Below are 6413 nucleotides of genomic sequence, written 5' to 3'. Positions count from 1 at the left end.
CGGCTAAGAATATGATCACGTGGATCAACTTGTGTCTCTAGGGGTGCCCCTTGCCTCCGTATATAAAGGCTCAAAGGGGGGGTGCGGCCGGCCATGATAGGGCGCGCCAGGAGGAGTCCTACTCCCTCCGGGAGTAGGATTCCCCCCCTTTCCTAGTTGGAATAGGATTCGTTAAGTGGGAAAGAGGAGAGAGAGAAGGAAGGGGGCGCCGGCCCCCTCTCTCCTTGTCCTATTCAGACTAGGGGGGAGGGGCGCGCGGCCCAGCCCTGGCCACCTCTCCTCTCTTCCACTAAGGCCCATTAAGGCCCATATACCTCCCGGGGGGTTCCGGTAACCTCCCGGTAATCCGGTAAAATCCCGATTTCACCCGGAACACTTCCGATATCCAAACATAGGCTTCCAATATATCAATCTTTATGTATCGACCATTTCGAGACTCCTCGTCATGTCCGCGATCACATCCGGGACTCCGAACAACCTTCGGTACATCAAAATGCATAAACTCATAATATAACTGTCATCGTAACCTTAAGTGTGCGGACCCTACGGGTTCGAGAACAATGTAGACATGACCGAGACACGTCTCCGGTCAATAACCAATAGCGGAACCTGGATGCTCATATTGGCTCCTACATATTCTACGAAGATCTTTTATCGGTCAGACCGCATAACAACATACGTTGTTCCCTTTGTCATCGGTATGTTACTTGCCCGAGATTCGATCGCCGGTATCCCATACCTAGTTCAATCTCGTTACCGGAAAGTCTCTTTACTCATTCCGTAATACATCATCCCGCAACTAACTCATTAGTTGCAATGCTTGCAAGGCTTAAGTGATGTGCATTACCGAGAGGGCCCAGAGATACCTCTCCGACAATTGGAGTGACAAATCCTAATCTTGAAATACGCCAACCCAACATGTACCTTTTGGAGACACCTGTAGAGCTCCTTTATAATCACCCAGTTACGTTGTGACGTTTGGTAGCACACTAAGCGTTCCTCTGGCAAACGGGAGTTGCATAATCTCATAGTCATAGGAGCATGTATAAGTCATGAAGAAAGCAATAGCAACATACTAAACGATCGGGTGCTAAGCTAATGGAATGGGTCATGTCAATCATATCATTCAACTAATGATGTGATCCCGTTAATCAAATAACAACTCTTTGTCCATGGTTAGGAAACATAACCATCTTTGATTAATGAGCTAGTCAAGTAGAGGCATACTAGTGACACTCTGTTTGTCTATGTATTCACACATGTATTATGTTTCCGGTTAATACAATTCTAGCATGAATAATAAACTTTTATCATGATATAAGGAAATAAATAATAACTTTATTATTGCCTCTAGGGCATATTTCCTTCATAAGCTTCTGTCACTCTAGCAACCCATCATCTACTTATTACTTCCCAATGCCTTCCTCTAGGCCCAAACAATGGTGAAGTGTCATGTAGTCGACGTTCACATGACACCACTAGAGGAAAGACAACATACATCTCATCAAAATATCGAACGAATACCAAATTCACATGACTACTTATAGCAAGACTTCTCCCATGTCCTCAAGAACAAACATAACTACTCACAAATCATATTCATGTTCATAATCAGAGGGGTATTAATATGCATAAAGGATCTGAACATATGATCTTCCACCGAATAAACCAACTAGCATCAACTACCAGGAGTAATCAACATTACTAGCAACCCACAGGTACCAATCTCAGGCTTTGAGACAAAGATTGGATACAAGAGATGAACTAGGTGATACGTCTCCGTCGTATCTACTTTTCCAAACACTTTTGCCCTTGTTTTGGACTCTAACTTGCATGATTTGAATGGAACTAACTCGGACTGACGCTGTTTTCAGCAGAATTGCTATGGTGTTATTTATGTGCAAAAACAAAAGTTCTCGGAATGACCTGAAACTTCACGGAACATCTATTCGGAAATAATAAAAAATCCTTGCAAAAGATGAAGACCATAGGGCCCACCACCTATCCACGAGGGTGGGGGCGCGCCTGCCCCCCTAGGGCGTGCCCCCCTACCTCGTGGGCCCCCTGGAGCTCCTCCGACCTCAACTCAAACTCTATATATTTGGTTTCAGGGAGAAAAAAATCAAAGAGAAGAATTCATCGCGTTTTATGATACGGAGCCGCCGCCAAGCCCTAAAACCTCTCGGGAGGGCTGATCTGGAGTCCGTTTGGGGCTCCGGAGAGGGGAATCCGTCGCCATCGTCATCATCAACCATCCTCCATCACCAATTTCATGATGCTCACCGCCGTGCGTAAGTAATTCCATCGTAGGCTTGCTGGACGGTGATGGGTTGGATGAGATCTATCATGTAATCGAGTTAGTTTTGTTAGGGTTTGATCCCTAGTATCCACTATATTCTGAGATTGATGTTGCTATGACTTTGCTATGCTTAATGCTTGTCACTAGGGCCCGAGTGCCATGATTTCAGATCTGAACCTATTATGTTTTCATCAATATATGAGAGTTCTTGATCCTATCTTGCAAGTCTATAGTCACCTATTATGTGTTATGATCCGTTAACCCCGAAGTGACAATAATCGGGATACTTACCGGTGATGACCATAGTTTGAGGAGTTCATGTATTCACTATGTGCTAATGCTTTGTTCCGGTACTCTATTAAAAGAAGGCCTTAATATCCCTTAGTTTCCATTAGGACCCCGCTGCCATGGGAGGGTAGGACAAAAGATGTCATGCAAGTTCTTTTCCATAAGCATGTATGACTATATTCGGAATACATGCCTACATTACATTGATGAACTGGAGCTAGTTTTGTGTCACCCTATGTTATGATTTTTACATGATGAACCGCATCCGGCATAATTCTCCATCACCGATCCATTGCCTATGAGCTTTCCATATATTGTTCTTTGCTTATTTACTTTTCCGCTGCTACTGTTACAATCACTACAAAATACCAAAAACATTACTTTTACTACCGTTACCGCTACTATCATATTACTTTGCTACTAAATACTTTGCTGCATATATTAAGTTTCTAGGTGTGGTTGAATTGACAACTCAGCTGCTAATACTTGAGAATATTCTTTGGCTCCCCTTGTGTCGAATCAATAAATTTGGGTTGAATACTCTACCCTTGAAAACTGTTGCGATCCCCTATGCTTGTGGGTTATCACTAGGGTTTGAGATGAGATGGTGCTGGTGAAGATGTTGATGAAGATTGACCCCATCCCGATGAGAGGATCGATGGTGATGATTTCCCCCTACCGGAGGGAAGTTTCCCCGACAGAACAGCTCTGCCGGAGCCCTAGATTGGTTCCGCCAAGGTACCACCTCGTGGCGGCGGAGTTTCATCCTATGAGCTAGCTTATGATTTTTTTTCCTCGACGAAAGACTCCATATAGCCAAAGATGTGCATCAGAGGGCTGTCAGGGGCCCCACGAGGCAGGGGGCGCGCCCCCACCCTCATGGATGGTGGGCGGCCCCCCTCTGGTACTTCTTTCGCCCAATATTTTTTATATATTCTGAAACTTGCTCCCGTGAAGTTTCAGGACTTTTGGAGTTGTGCAGAATAGGTCTCTAATATTTGCTCCTTTTCCAGCCCAGAATTCCAGCTGCCGCCATTCTCCCTCTTCATGTAAACCTTGTAAAATAAGAGAGAATAGGCATAAGTATTGTGACATAATGTGTAATAACAGCCCATAATGCGATAAATATCGATACAAAAGCATGATGCAAAATGGACGTATCAACTCCCCCAAGCTTAGCCCTCGCTTGTCCTCAAGCGGAAGCCGATATCGAAAAATATGTCCACGTGTTTAGAGATAGAGGTGTCGATAAAATAAAATACGGACATGAGGGAATCATGATCATTCTTAGGACAACAACATATATAAATATTGTCATATGATTTCTTATGCCAAAGTAACAATTCATTCACAGTTTCAAGTATGAATCATAAACTTCATTGAGAACCAACAAACTATAATCTCAGTCATTGAAGTAATTGCAATTTATCATAACATCAGAAAGAGTCAATATAGGAGCTTTTTAGCAAGTCCACATACTCAACTATCATTTAATCTTTCACAATTGCTAACACTCATGCAATACGTATGGGTATAGAGTTTTAATCGGACACAGAGAAAGATAGGGGCTTATAGTTTTGCCTCCCAACCTCTTACCTCAAGGGTAATGTCAACAATAATAGTTCATGAAAACTTACATCCAATTAGCTATATATACCAAGATCTTTCCAACACATTGTGCTTGCCAAAGGATAAAATGTAAAAAGGAAAGGTGAAGATCACCGTGACTCTTGCATGAAGTATAAGACAAGAATAAAAGATAGGCCCTTCGTAGAGGGAAGCGGAGGTTGTCATGTGCTTTTATGGTTGGATGCACAAAATCTTAATGCGAAAGAATGTCATTTTATATTGCCACTTGTGATATGGACCTTTATTATGCAGTTCGTCGCTTTTATTTCTTCCACATCACAAGATCGTATAAAGCTTATTTTCTCCACACTAATAAATCATACATATTTAGAGAGCAATTTTTATTGCTTGCAACGATGACAACTTACTTGAAGGATCTTACTCAATCCATAGGTAGATATGGTGGACTCTCATGGCAAAACTAGGTTTAAGGATATTTCGAAGCACAAGTTGTATCTCTACTTGGTGCAAAGAATTTGGCTAGCATGAGGGGGAAAGGCAAGCTCAACATGTTGGATGATACATGAATATATAATTTATTTCAGATGTAAGAAAACATAACCCATTACGTTGTCTTCCTTGTCCAACGTCAACTCTTTAGCATGTCATATTTTAATGAGTGCTCACAATCATAAAAGATGTCCAAGATAGTATATTTATATGTGAAAACCTCTCTTTCTTTATTACTTCCTATTAATTGCAACGATGACCAAAACTATGTTTGTCAACTCTCAACAACTTTTGTTCATCATACCCTTTATATGTGAAGTCATTACTCTCCATAAGATCCATATGATCTCTTTATTCCCTTTTATTCTTTCTCTTTTATTTTATTCCCTCAAGATCATAGCAAGATAATCAAGCCCTTGACTCAACACTAATCTTTATTATATATAGCTCACAGACTCGATTACATAGAAGGATCATAAAGCAAAACTCAAAACTAGATCATGCTAAAACTTTATTCTACTAGATCAAAATATTACCAAAAGGATCAAACTAAGAAAAACGGTAAAGACAAAAGTGATGGTGATACGATACCGGGGCACTCCCCCAAGCTTGGCAGTTGCCAAGGGGAGTGCCCATACCCATGTGTTTATGTCTCCTTCCTCGGAGGTAGTGATGATGGAGTTGTTGATGATGTAGGCTTGTCGTCCACCTTCCAAGGCATAGGCTCACCATCATATAAGGATGATCGAGTCTCCGGGATCCTCGAATCTGCAGCCAAACTCATCCTCTTGAATCTATATTCATACTCACAGTTTTGGTTTTGCAAGTCATAGATCTGGGCTTGGAGATGCTCGATTTTCTCGTGAAGCTTGAAGATGGTCTCTCCGATGTTTCTGGCATCTAGCTTGGCGGTGTTGGTGAACTCCGTGATCATTATGTGGTTGGTGTCGAGTCCACATTCCACCATCTCCTGGCACTTGAAAACTTGTTGCTCCATTGGTTCGAGTCTTGTCTCCACGCTTCCGGTCCTCCTTGGTCCCTCAACATTGTGGATGTGCAACAACCCCTCATGCATCTCAATGGTTTGAGGGTGTTGCATCACCTCCGCGAGTTAGGGGTTGATGACCTTCTCGAAGAACTTGTCCTTGGGGGCACTTGAAGACGCCATGGCGATCTAGATCTGTCAAAAAACCCAGCTCGAAACAAGGACAGGAGATATTTGTGTGATTGATACGTCTCCAACCTATCTATAATTTTTGATTGCTCCATGCTATTATATTATCTATTTTGGATGTTAATGGGCTTTATTTTACACTTTTATATCATTTTTGGGATTAACCTGCGAATTGGAGGCCCAGCTCAAATTGCTATTTTTTTTGCCTATTTTAGAGTTTCGCCGAAAAGGAATATCAAACGGAGTCCAAACAGAATGAAACCTTCAGGAACGTGATTTTCTCAACAAATGTGATCTAGGAGACTTGGAGTGGGCGTCAAGAAACAATCAAGGAGGCCACGAGGCAGGGGGGCGCGCCTACCCCCCTAGGCGCGCCCTCCACCCTCATGAGACCCTCGTTGCTCCATCGACGTACTTCTTCCTCCTATATATATATCCACATACCTCCAAACATCCAGGAGCACCACGAAAACCTAATTCCACCGCCGCAACCTTCTGTACCCGAGAGATCCCATCTTGGGGCCTTTTCCAGAGCTCCGCCGGAGGGGGCATTGATCATGGAGGGCCTCTACA

The sequence above is a fragment of the Triticum urartu genome, chromosome 2A, assembly GCF_056163025.1.
Source record: "Triticum urartu cultivar PI428250 chromosome 2A, HENAU_Tu73, whole genome shotgun sequence".
Taxonomy (NCBI): domain Eukaryota; kingdom Viridiplantae; phylum Streptophyta; class Magnoliopsida; order Poales; family Poaceae; genus Triticum; species Triticum urartu.
This window is presented reverse-complemented; position numbering follows the sequence as displayed.